At 40.3% G+C, this 14047-nt stretch overlaps 1 protein-coding gene across 1 annotated transcript in view; it reads right to left on the bottom strand.

Moving 5' to 3' along the window:
• sipa1l1 (signal-induced proliferation-associated 1 like 1) overlaps nt 1–14047 on the bottom strand; it is a 64077-nt gene that overhangs the window by 34551 nt on the left and 15479 nt on the right. Inside the window, exon 2 of the mRNA XM_058065489.1 lies at nt 5628–5689. The gene's annotated coding sequence lies outside the window, so the exon portion shown is untranslated. The remainder of the gene's footprint in view (nt 1–5627; nt 5690–14047) is intronic.

Below are 14047 nucleotides of genomic sequence, written 5' to 3'. Positions count from 1 at the left end.
GGTTCAATTCCACCCTCGGCTATCTCTGTGTGGAGTTTGCATGTTCTCCCCGTGCATGTGTGGGTTTTACTCCAGTTTCTTCCCCCATTCCAAAAACATGCTAGGTTAATTGGCGACTCCAAATTGTCCATAGGTATGAATGTGAGTGTGAATGGTTGTTTGTCTATATGTGCCCTGTGATTGGCTGGCCACCAGTCCAGGGTGTACCCCGCCTCTCGCCCAAAGACAGCTGGGATAGGCTCCAGCACCCCCCGCGACCCTCGTGAGGAAAAGCGGTAGAAAATGAATGAATGAATGAATGAGATCAGTGACTGTCTGGAAATGTACTGACTTAGTCTGATCCTGGACTATGTTAGTGGCAGAAATTCGGTACATATCTCACAGAACAAGTGACAGTATACAGTTTGTTTGTCTGAAGATATAAAAACTGGGGAATAATATCATCTATTACCTGATGGAGATTTGTTCAAAGAGGCCTGATTTAGCAGTTTTTTTACATGAAGCAGTGTTTGAAGTCTAGTATCTACAACCTCAAAGGTAACTACTGCTCATTTTCTGCCAGGTGTTGGGAATGTGCATTTGAGCGTGTGGGAGATTTCCATTTACACACAAATACAACATCGAAGTGTGTGGCGGGTGCCTTTGGTGTGCTAACAAATAAGCCTTTTAGGTCTGAAGTTGCGATAATATAAAACCCAAAAGACTTCAAATATAGATTTGATCAGCAGGCATGTGAAATATCACAAATAATTGTCACATAACTATTTTCAGAATCAAATGGCATCACATAAAAGATGATCTGAATAATAAAACCACATCAGGTTCATTGTCTGTAGTCGGAAACCTGCATGGGCGAAGCTATGCCGAGACAAATTATATCATCTGTGGTGTCATTCTGTTATTACGGTGACATCACTGCTTACACGCACTACTTATTGGCCTCCGTCCAAGGCTATACCAGTATGAGCGTCAATTCAACAAGCGCAATGATTCATGAACACCTGAAGATGACAACACAGGCCAACGAACAGACTGTTTGACAGGAAACCATGACAGGAAACAGAGTCGGAGGAAACACAAGATGACCCATAAAGTCTGAGTAGTTAACTGCAATTGCAAATCAGAAAGCTTTCGTGCATGTAGCATAGCAATATACCAGTAATGGCTGTAAACAGTATCCTTTTGTGTACTGGTTTCAGTCAGTCCTGAAGTACTATGTTAGCTGCATAGAAAAGCCATTCATTTACTAAATATGACATAATACATAATCCAGGGTTAGATTACTTCAGTGTATTTCCAGACAAAGCTACATGTACATACATATAAGGCATATACTGTAGTCTTCTGTGGTATTCAAAGTAATATGCCAGTTGTTTTTACACATCATTGTATCATGTATCTCACAGCTAGGAGACCAGAGTTCAATCCCACCCTCGGCTATCTCTGTGTGGAGTTTGCACGCTCTCCCCGTGCATGTGTGGGATTTCTCCGTGGACTCCGGTTTCCTCCCACATTCCAAAAACATATTGGTTAATTGGCGACTCCAAATTGTCCATACGTAGGTATGAATGTGAGTGTGAATGGTTGTTTGTCTAGTATATGTGCCCTGTGATTGGCCGGCAACCAGTCCAGGGTGTCCTCTCGCCTGAAGACAGCTGGGATAGGCTCCAGCACAAATGAATGAATGAATGTATCAATAAGAATAGAGATGACTATTTTAGTCGCTAGTCCGTCACTGAATAAGATGGACTACACAAGACATACAAAACAAACAAGGCAGAGTGACGTCAATTAAAATGACAGAAGAAGAAATAGCAAACAGTGATATAACCATGAAGCGTGCGTCACAGAGGCTTCCTGCTGCGTTCTCGTTCTGCTGAACACACCTGTTGTACCACAATGATCCGCACGCTGATGAGTCAGTTTCGGCTAGTTGAAATCATGTCTGCAAAGAGTCCCAGTGCAGCCCATCGACAACAAGATGAGAGTCGGGACCTGACCCCCGTCCACATTGTGGTGAGACAACAAGGAACTAAAAGTCAAATACCTAAAGAAACCTTTTTCTTCCGTCATGGTGGGCCAGGCCGTCGTGTATGACTGAGAAGAGATGACTCAAACTTTGACGTCTTGCAGGCAAGTTACAGCAGAGCAAGTGACAGTAATGAGAACCTTGAGATGAGAACTAGCAGAGCTGACAGTTCATCGATGATTAATTGATAATCCGATTAATCGACAACTGAATTTTTTTATTTTTATTTCATTACCCTTCCATGAAAGAAAAGTCAAATGTTTTAGGCAAAAACTAATCAGCTTAAACTTTGGAATAAATCCTTTTGTGCCTTTTTTAACTGTGTTTGCTTCATTACGATTAATCGTGACAGCAAGCTTCAGATTAATCGACTAAGAACATAATCATGAATTGCAGCCTTAAAGACCACATCACAAGAAGAAATGATGAAAAGTTCTCTTTCCTTTTTATTCATGCGTCTTTGATGTAAGCGCTAGAAGTAACTAAGATGTTTTCAAAGTGGGAATAGACCCGACAACTGGAAAAATTCTAAACCCAATGCACACATTTGAAACATCTCCAGTCAAACGGAAATGGTAACTGATGTTCTTTAAGCTATCTGAACGCCACACAGCATTTCATCTCAGCTTGTCTGAATGCAGGGGCGGAAATGGATAGATGATAAGGAAGGCGGGGGGGAAAAATAAATCAAACATTATTCTCTTTGAAAAAGGCAAAGTAGGAGACAAGCCAAAGTGACAGAGTTTCAGCTCAGAGATTTTCAAAGTGAAAGTGTAATTGTGTGGAAAGATAAACGTACTTTGCTGTTTGGTTTTTCCCCTGCTTGTGCAGAGCTGATGGGTGGGGGAGTTGAGGTGGGGCTTAGACACTACACGACTGAAAGCCAGTCCACCTCTGATTTCTTCAAATTAGAAAGAAAATGTCACCTGATTTGTTCTTGGTTCAAGCTATTGCCATCTGAAAAATAATGATAATCCATTTATTAAAGGGAATGTAAGCAGCCGGTTCTTCCAGCTGCCGAGAGGGTGCCAACGTTTCAATGTGCTTTTTCATTTCATTCATTTTCTACCGCTTATCCTCACGAGGGTCCCGGGGGTGCTGGAGCCTATCCCAGCTGTCTTCGGGGGAGAGGCGAGGTAAACCCTGGACTGGTGGCCAGCCAATCACATGGCACATATAGACAAACAACCATTCACACTCACATTCATACCTATGGACAATTTGGAGTCGCTAATTAACCTAGCATGTTTTTGGAATGTGGGAAGAAGCCGGAGTACCAGGAGAAAACCTGTGCATGCACAGGGAGAACATGCAAACGCCACAGATTAAATTGACTTACATTTGTTATAGGGAAAATGGATTTGTTTAGCATCCGTTTTGGTTAGAGTCGGTCCTTCTGTATGGAATGAATGACCCTAACCAAGGTTTGACCTTTCACACAAAGCTAAGATGTAGATACCGGCCTGGTTCTAGCATCTAAGCGTCGCTAATCAAACCGTTCGGACACCACTGGTGTACGGTAAATAAAGGTTTTGGGAATTTGGGAGTCGCCAATTAACCTAGCATGTTTTTGGAATGGGGGAGGAAACCGGAGTACCCGGAAAAAAGCCACCCATGCACAGGGAAACATGCAAAGAGAGTGGAATCTCCTAGCTGTGTGGCCTGTGCATTAACCACTCGACCACCATGAAGCCTGAATGTGCTTTTTATGTAGTTGAATTCATTCAATCATTCATTTTCTACCGCTTTTCCTCACAAGGACCGCGGGGGGTGCTGGAGCCTATCCCATCTGTCTTCGGGCCAGAGGCGGGGTACACCCTGGACTGGTGGCCAGCCAATCACAGGGCACATATAGACAAACAACCATTCACACTCACATTCATACCTATGGACAATTTGGAGTCGCTAATTAACCTAGCATGTTTTTGGAATGTGGGAAGAAGCCGGAGTACCAGGAGAAAACCTGCGCATGCACAGGGAGAGCGTGCAAAAAGAGTGGAATTGAACTCTGGTCTCCCAGCTGTGTGGCCTGTGCGCTAACCACTCGCCCACCGTGTGGCCTGAATGTGCTTTTTATGTAGTTGAATTCGTAATTAGAAAAATATAGACTTTTTGTACAATCTGCTCTGCTCTGGTGAGGTTCTTATATTTTTTTGGGTTAAAAAAAAAGAAGTTGCATACCGTCCCTTTAACCGTACACAGTTTTTTTTAGAAAAGATTTTATTATTCTTAAACTTTTCATGCACACGCATATGCTACACAAACTCCCCATCCCCGCATCCCACGCTTTCACCGCTTCATCACAGGCGGGGTTCGCAGCACGTGCCGAAATATGGCCGCTGGAATACTTCCACTCCTCTTTCCCTTTCCCCTGGTGCAAGTATTGGAGTTCTTGTTGTAAAGTGTGTTTATATGTGCAAATGTTGCCAATGTTTTTTTTTTACCAGTTCCACACTGTACTCCTCTATAAGAGCTTAGTTTGGAATAGTTTTTTCTCATATTACAGTACAGTAAACCTCGGATATATCGGATTCAATAGTTCCCACTGGTTTTGTCCGATATAAGCAAAATCTGTTATATGCGTATACCGGAAAATGTCCGTTTTACGCATATATCGGGTTTATATCCGGTATTTATATCCGGTATATGCGTAAATCGGATTTTATCCGTTATAAAAAGGCACTTCCTTGACTATGTTTCCAATGTACCTGGACTGGGCAATGAAAAGAGACGTAAGATAATGAGAATTTAACTTTATTGGACTCTGAGCATAACAAATTGTTAATTAAGCTAGGCCCTGTTACGCCCGTCAGGCCTACGTTATTTCCAATAGTGAGGTTAAGATCTCATTCACTGCTGTGCTAGTATTATTGACGTCACTCACTTTTATATTTGATATATTTATATATCTGGAGCCAGGAGAAAGACAATAGCCAGTGACATTAACCAGATTAGCATAACAATGCGGCCATCCGATATATGCGAGGGAAATTTTATGGAAATGCATTGGAACAGGACTGGAGATTTTGTCCGAAATGGGCGAAATCCGTTATAAAAAATCTGATACGTATATGCAATTAATTTTTATTGGAAATGCATTACAGAAAAATCGGTTCTTTTTTATCTGTCCGTTGTGAGCGAATTTCCGATATATCAGAGTCCGATATATCCGAGGTTTACTGTATGTATATGGTATGTTGTATGTATATGGAGGGGTGATTACACTATTTGGCTTTTACCTCTGTAAAAGTGACGAGTAAAGTGACGAGCAATCCGAACAGTGTTCTTGAGAGTTATGCAGAGCTCTTGCAAAATATGCATACGTCATAATGCATGGCAGCAGTCCATCTTTTGGAATAGGTGGGAAAGTATTTTACAAAAAAAACAGAGAAAAGGCAAAACAAGCCTCATATGAGTCCGTTTCCCCTTAATGTCCTTGATTTCATTACATTTATTTTGTCCGATTCCAAACCGCACAACTAGAGGGACGTTTGACTCTAGCAGTCCAACTGCATATTTTAGGAAAAGCCATTCAGATTTATGTCGTATTTCCCAATGTGGTGTGCAAGAGAATATGAGAAATGTCTGATAATCTTACCTGGAGGGTGATGTACAGCTCTCCTTCTTCCGAGGCTAACTAAATCTCTTCCAAGCACCCAGCTGAAAGAAGATAAACAAAGTTCAAATTGCAAATTCTGCCTGAAGCGTTTTTAATGACTACTAAATAAACCGTTTTTGAAATTGTGCATCGTATACTTGTACTGTGTCAGATTTCAGTCAAGTTTTTATACAGCACATTTATTGCTATGTGCCAGCGGACAAAAGCGTTGATGATGACAAAAGGAGATGGATGAAAAAGCAGAGCTGGATTTACATAAGAGTACCACTTGTGTGTTCCAAGGCCACAGTCGGCAACAATGACACAAACGGCTATGGCGTCATCGCAATCCCGTTTGATCAAACATTTACAATGCAAACGGGTGACAAGTCATTAGTATTTCTGATATTGTTTTTTTTTTTTTTTTTGACAAAAAAACGATATGTCGATATTGTCAAACTCTCAATTTTTCTGATGCCGATATGTGTAACATAACATATCTCCTGTGGTGGAATGAACACATATGTATTGTATAGAGCAGGGGTCTCAAACACACGGCCCGCGGGCCAAATGTGGCCCGCAGGACACTAGTTTGAGGCCCCCGGCTTGATATGAAAGTTTAATGTTAGTGCGGCCCGCGCAAGTTTGATATGGATGCTGTATGGTATCATGTACCCAGAAAAAATTATTACGTTTGATTAATGTTCATGTTAAAGGTTAAATAACTGTTAATAGTTATCCTCCCTATCCATGTGGAAGTGGTAAGTTTTTGGCTATTTAAGTTTAAAGGAAATAACTTGAAGGCTACCATTTAGGTCGCTAGCTCTCTAGTTTGCGAGTTAGCATGTGTCTCAAGACCCTGCAATTGCGCAATATGTTGTAAATAAAAAAAGTATAAATGTGACTATAGTTGTGTTTTGTCATGTCTACAGGGCTTTAATAATGCTTTGTTCATTTTAATCTGAAAAAAATAATTTGTCTACCCACCAACTATATGTGGTTTCTTAAGTTTATTATTTGCTGTTTTATTATTATTATTATATTTATTTATTTATTACTGATTGATTGATTTTCTTTATTCTTGATTTTTGTTTATTTATTTTTCATCTTATTTTGTGTAGAAAAATAAAAAGTAAGATATTTGAGAACAGTGGAATGTTTTATCAGAGCTTTTCTTGTAGAAAATTGGAACCAAAGCAAAGTTTTTTTAAATTTTTTGTTTTTAATAAATGCGTTGTTTTGTTTTTTTTGAAAACCTGATGCGGCCCAGTCTCACCCAGACTCAAGCTCCAGTGGCCCCCAAGTAAATTGAGTTTGAGACCCCTGGTATAGAGCGTTTTGTTTTATATTGGGCTTCATGGGTGGGAAAAAATCTGATACCGATATCACATTTTTATGCTGATATGCGCTTACATTTGATAACTGCCACCTTTAATAACAGAAATGGATAGAAAGACTCCAATCCCACTGCTGCACCCTTCAGAGTACGTGCATGTAATAAAGAAATGTCATTTAATTAATGTGATCACTCCTCTGTATGTAATTAAGGGAGCACTGGGAGAACTGCAATTACATCCTGCAACCATATAGACGAAAATGACACTGTTGTGTAACCGAGATCAATAAAATTGCATAGAAAATGTTATGTAAACTTGACCTTCCGGGGGATCCTAAAAAATATGCTCAAAAAGGCAAATCCATCCACCTAATTCCATTGACAGAAGAATAAAAAAGGAGTAGAACAATTGAAGCCAAACGCTTCAGTCAGCTGTGCGCCGACAAGCAGCAATGAGCCGGTTCCCTGCAAGAGCCTCCTACACACAATCACCAAAGAGCCCTCTAATCTGTGCCAATCAGGTGGCGCTTAACCGCCGTTTGTTGCTGCAATGGGCTGCAGTACATGCGACCCTCCCCTATGCGCACACCTCCCCTCATTTCAGCAACCGCTGAGACCCTCGCTGCTAACAGCTAAATCAGGCATGGCACCGAGGGGGACGGAAATAGCAAAGTGGTGAATAATAGAGAAAAAGATCTTTGGTGTGATTAACAAGTAGACAGGGGGGATGCTTGGGAGAGGAAATGAGATCTCGAAGAAAGAAACGCGTAAAAACCCCAAATAAGGTCTATTCCATCAAGAGTTGTGCAGTGGGGTAATTAGAATGGGGGCGGGGGTGGGTGAATTATTTATTTTGACTATATAAACCGTGGATTACCACATCTCTAGTGAGATGCTGATTTCCAAAATGGTACATTCTGCGTGGGAATGCGAGTTGGAAGAACGCTGTGGAGAGAAGAGGAGTGTGTAGGACTGGAGGCAGCACACTCTTCACTGTACAGAACTCAAGATGATAAAAGCACAAGTCGACACAAGCCGCATGCCCAATAAGCAAGATGAACTCTAAGGAACCGAGGAGATGTTCTCCACCCTGCAACTCGCCTATGTACTGTTCAGCAATAATACATAAAATATACTTTATCTCTAAGTTTATTACAGCTTCTCAAGAAGATGAATGACGCTGAGGTGATTGGTCAGCGGGGCGTCGTGGTACAATAAATGTAATATGGAAAATACGGTGTCGCTTCCTGGATGTTCTGCAGCCAAGGGAGCTGTGTCACATTCTGACAGGAAACGCGTCTCTGCCACTTCCTGCTTTTACAACAGGAAATGACAGGTTGCACGTGGAATGGGTGAACCTGTCGAGGTGGGAGGATTTGTTGCAGACAAAAATGCAAAAGTTAGTGCAAAGTCAACAAGGGTTGATCTTCTGGGGCAGTGATTCCCAAAGTGTGGGAAGCGAACCCCTGGTGGTCGGTGGTGTTACTGCAGGTGGGCCATGAGACATTAAAAAATATGATTCATTTTTGCAAAAATTATTTTTAAAATTATTTTACCGTAAAATATTTATTGCACAATTTTTAAAAAATATTTATAGGCTTAAGTAATAAGCTATTGAATGTTATTGACCTGTCACAAATATAATTGCAAATATTATTTTTAAAATTATTTTTACCGTAAAATATTTATTGCACAATTTTTTAAAATATTTATAGGCTTAAGTAATAACCTATTGAGTGTTATTGACCTGTCAAATATTATTGCAAATATTTTTTATTATTTTTACTGTAAAGTATTTATTGCACAATTAAAAAAATATTTATTGGCCTAAGTAATAACCTGTTGACTGTTATTGACCTGTCACAAATATTATTGCAAATATTATTTTTAAAATTATTTTTACCGTAAATATTTATTGCACGATTTTTTATAGGCTTAAGTAATAACCTATTGAGTGTTAATATTATTGCAAATATTTTTTTATTATTTTTATGTAGAGTATTTATTGCACAATTTAAAAAAATATGAATATGCCTAAGTAATAACCTATTGAGTGTTATTGACCTGTCACAAACATTATTGCAAATATTATTTTTAAAATTATTTTTACTATAAAGTATTTATTGCACAATTAAAAAAAAATTTTATAGGCTTAAGTAATAACCTTGTGTGTACACCACAGATTAAAAGTTTGGGCTTCCTTTATCCCCCCCTGCTTTCATTTCAATCCTGAATCTTTATAATAATATTTGTTATTTTCAAGCAATATCCCTGGCACATTCCTTTCCTTGTTATTTACTTTTTCTGTTGCTGTAATTCTGCTTATACTGTTTGTACAATTGAAGTTTGTAATAAAATATATATAAAAAAAAACAAAAAAAAACACAACTTTGCCGAGTTAAAGAAGCACTCCCGGTTACGATTGCATCTGGCGAGGTGGAACATTCTCCAACAAGAGAGAGCGAGCAACAGCAGAGTTTACATATTCGAGATATGTTTCCATATTGCATATAATCATTCAACATATTTTCCGTGTTTAATATAAAGAGTCAGATTAAACTTACGCAAAAAAAAAATCCTGAGTTGGTAAAGTTTGGGAACCCCTGTTCTCGGGTGTTAAGAAGGGTCAACACTAACGCTAAGGCTAACGCTAATGCTAACGCATTCTTACTTAACATCTTATCTAATAAGGTGTATCGAACCTCAGCATCTTGCAGCGTCTCAGTTATGGGCTGTCCCTTCAACTCTTAACATTTTGATATCCTCCATCCACTGACATCCTCACTAATACTTTCCTGTTGCTCCGTATGTTTACAAAGTGTGAGTCTAAATAGCTTAAAATATTTGCCAAAACATCAATAAACTCCCCAAACAGCAGTTTTTGGAGAACAATTGCAATTCTCCAAGTTGTAACTAACATTGTATACTATAACCACTCAAATCAATAGAGAAAGATAGCATGTATTATTTAGACTCTTGCATAATTGCTGCAAATGCAATACTTACATAAAACATCCTCACAAACAAAACTTTCAGGTCAATATTGTCGATGCGCACTTGCGCCCTAAAGAGTCATTTATGTACAGCTCGGGTTTATGGAGTATGGCAAAGCGAACCTTCCCTCAGAGACTATAATACAGTCAGGGCCTCCCACACGCCTCAAAAATCTGTTTTTCTGTTGCATATTATGCTGGGTTTTTTTTTTTTTGCTCACCCCAGACACTGTTTGCTCTCTCAATGCAGAAACTAAAAATCACTTTAAGCCTTTAAACATAACTGAAGTTAAAGGAGTTCTAAAATGTTTCTCTACTCGGGGAGGCCCACCTATGAAAACCTCTCATGTATATGACTGTATCTCAACATACTGTTTAGGTTTTGAAGGAGTTTGTTGGTGTTTTATTATTGGTGTTCTTCAGCATTCACAAAGAAATGATGAAGACCGTAGCGATCTGCAAACTTTCAACCTCAGATGTTTTAGTGCATAAACATTCAAATTAATCAGTAATATTGCGCTGAAGCAATATCTTTTATAAAAAAAGATAAGACCGGAGCTGCAGACCCGCCCAAAGCAATCAGTTTTTTCCCATTAGTCATGGTGGAACACTTTGGGAAAAGAGAGCATGAAGCAAAAAGGGCACATTTGTATAAAGTAGGGCTGACCTTCGATTGTGATGACTTAAACTAGCCAGAATGTTCAAATTTAACCTTGGTCAGCTTGGAGAAGTTGCATAAGACCAAACTCATCACCATCTGAAGCAGGATCCCAAACTATGGCATGCAGCATTCATCATTATCCAAGGCCTAGTGGCCATGAATAACTATAATCTTGTGACACTCCAAATAAGAAACATAAAATACTTCCGGGAAAACATTTTTTATCAGCTACAATAGAATTTCAGTCCCCTGGGAGGGGCATGAGGGAAAATAATGGCCAACCACTGCCTTACACAGTGGGTTGCGACTAGACAGGTCACGTGACCACATGATAGAATCTACTGCATGCTGTGTGTATGCTAGCGACCCCGCCTCCACCCGCTGAGACAAAGAGACTGTATGACTGACAAAAGAGCTCACTCCATTCATGCCGTTGTTCTATGAAAGGTCCTGAAACCAATCTATGCCACTTATCCTCACTACAGTTGCTGGGATAAGCTGGAGCCTATCCCAGCTGTTTTCAGGCGAGAGGCGGGGTACACCCTGGACTGGTGGCCAGCCAATCACAGGGCACATATAGACAAACAACCATTCACACTCACATTCATACCTATGGACAATTTGGAGTCGCTAATTAACCTAGCATGTTTTTGGAATGTGGGAGGAAACCGGAGTACCAGGAGAAAACCCGCGCATGCACGGGGAGAGCGTGCAAAGAGGGTGGAATCGAATTCGGGTCTCCTAGCTGTGTGGCCTGCAGGCTAACCACTTGTGTGCCGTGCAGCCTGAATGTGCTTTTTATGTAGTTGAATTCGTAATTCAGTCCCCGGAGAAAACCCACCAATGCACAGACTGAATGACTTTCCGAACGAGAAATATTTTAATGCTTTCATCGGAAGAGGAAGTTTCTCTTCTTTCCAAAGGACTTTGCCGAAAACAATGGTATCCATGGAAATGAATATTCCAATCTACAGGCGCCGCTATAATCAAACAGAATAGTCAATGGGGCATACGCAGTAAAGCGTAAACAACTTTCCGTTTGAGAGGGTACAAGATACCTCAATCGGATTGGGGAAAGGAATATTCCAATCCCATTATATGTTCATTCGGATTGGCACTTTCGGGATGAGGTGTATACAAAGGTTAAATGGCTATTGGCTAATTGGCTATTGTGACACAAGATCTTATCGCAGCCCTATTGGATGCCATCTTACACATGGACAAACCCATTTAGGGGTTAGTAAGATTATCAATAACTCAGCAACCGAGGTTATAATGGCCTGGTCTTCAATAATGATGATAAATTGATGTTGCTTTTCTATACCATTTAGCCACTAGCTGTGTTTTTGTGAATGAGTGCAGCACCAATGAGCATGAACATGGCACGACTGTCAATACCAAACAAGAGTGCTGGACCAATCCTCCATTGTCCAATCCCCCGACCCTAATGGAAAGTACCGACCCGTTACTTTAAGTTCATTGTCAAATGTGCCGACATATGACTGTCGACAGAACCGAGATATTAGAATTTGACAGGTAGGGAGACATTTTTAGCCAATTATAGCTCTGTGAGGAGGAGCGGGTTAGATGTGCCATTGAAAAATAGAGTAGGATGCAATATGATTGCAGCAGGCCTGGAGAGGCACACGCTCATTTGCGCCTACAGCGAGAGAATTCGATTGATAACGAATGGACCAGAATGTGAGAGGGACAGATATAGATAGGGGCAGATAATGGGTGGAGAGAGATTGATTCCTCACTCAACGTGAGAGCACGTGGGAGGAGATGATACACTAAGACAGCAAGTGGGAAACAGAGTGATGGACGTATGAGGAGCGGAGTCACTCCAAGTTAAAAATCCCTTCTTTTTCCTTTATCTTTCGTACTTCTCATCCGACCATACTAACAGCACACTCACTGAAGCACTACGGGAACAGTCTGTAATAATAAAAGCACCGCAAGCAACGTCTTGCTGCATGCAAACACATCTTATCTAGCACATAGACACTTTTCAAGGACATGCATCATTTACTTGGGGCAATAACGTTACATAGCGAGGCAGACATGCTTTGACTATTGCATATACTTCACATCACGGAACCAAGTCCTAACCCAATCCGACTATTCAATTTCTTCATCAATCAATACAGTGGACGCCCACACATTCACGATGCAGCATACCCGACCCTGCAATTTAGCAGATTTTTGTTGTAAAGGGGACCTATTATGCTTTCTCCACTTTTCTGCCCTATAAATGTAGTTAAAATGTTGTATTCTGGTGTTAAATGATGCCAAAGTTTCAGATAATCAGGTTTGCATATTTTGAAGTGAGCCCTGAAAGAAGTTTCCGGTGGCTCAAAATGCCCGGTTTCAAAAGGCGTGGTAAAACTGCCCATTAGTGATGTCACAGATGGCGGACTTCCTTATATGTTTATAGTTAGGAAGCACTTTGGGCGTGGGTGGAATAAATTAAAACATACCTTTTTGCCAGTACAATGGAAGGAAATACGGCTGGAATAGGTGCAGATTCTGGAAAATCTAAAAAGTTTTCTGTGCGGGTTATTGTGTGTAGCTGTTCTATAGGAGACCATAAATCAATAGGCCCCCTTTAAAATATTGATTATTTTTGTATAAAATACAGTTTTCTCCCCATAGACTACATCTAATTCGCCATAAGTCTGTAATAATTTATAAATCGAGGTACAGGTACACATTTTGGGTTCCCGTTTCAACATGTTTAGATTTGTGATGAGCTTCCGCCGCAATTCAGCGGTACACCGGTGAAATACTTCCTCAAAAAAAATTTCCATCTTCTCACAATCATTCAGTAGATTCCGTTTTAAAAATGGTCAATTCCATGATTCCAGTAACGCGGAAATCATAGGGTGGTCCCGCGAACCCCATCAAAAAAGCGGGGTTCTACTGTATGGACATTTTAAAGTCCCGATCACCTTTTCCTCAGCTTTTAATTGAATCACAAGTTGCTGTTTCCCCCATTTTAATATGAATAATATATATGTCTTTCTTCCGTGTTTTGCCATTGCCTGGTTTCTCCACTATCCATCATCCTTGTGGCTCTCTCGCCTCTATACTGTATACTTGTGCCAATACAGTAATGTCTGTTTCTATGTGTAGATGAGCGTGGGAGGAGAGTAGAGCAGTCTCGCTGGCTGGAGGAGGAGGTGAGAGATAAGAGAAGAGAAGCCAGGGAGTAGAAAACATACTTTGAGGGTTTAGAACAGCATTTATGGAAACAAAACGTGCTGTTTTTCCCCCCCACAAGTGCTGCCTCCTTTTCAGTACAATCACGTCAATAACAATTGATCCCCAAACACACACAATGTATCTAACGAGTGGAAAGGGATTCTATGTTCATCAGTGGGAAAAAGCCAAATGGTAAATTCACATTGGAGACAAGTCTGTCAGTAAA

This window comes from Doryrhamphus excisus, chromosome 1, assembly GCF_030265055.1.
Source record: "Doryrhamphus excisus isolate RoL2022-K1 chromosome 1, RoL_Dexc_1.0, whole genome shotgun sequence".
In the NCBI taxonomy this organism is placed as follows: Eukaryota; Metazoa; Chordata; class Actinopteri; order Syngnathiformes; family Syngnathidae; genus Doryrhamphus; species Doryrhamphus excisus.
This window is presented reverse-complemented; position numbering and strand designations above follow the sequence as displayed.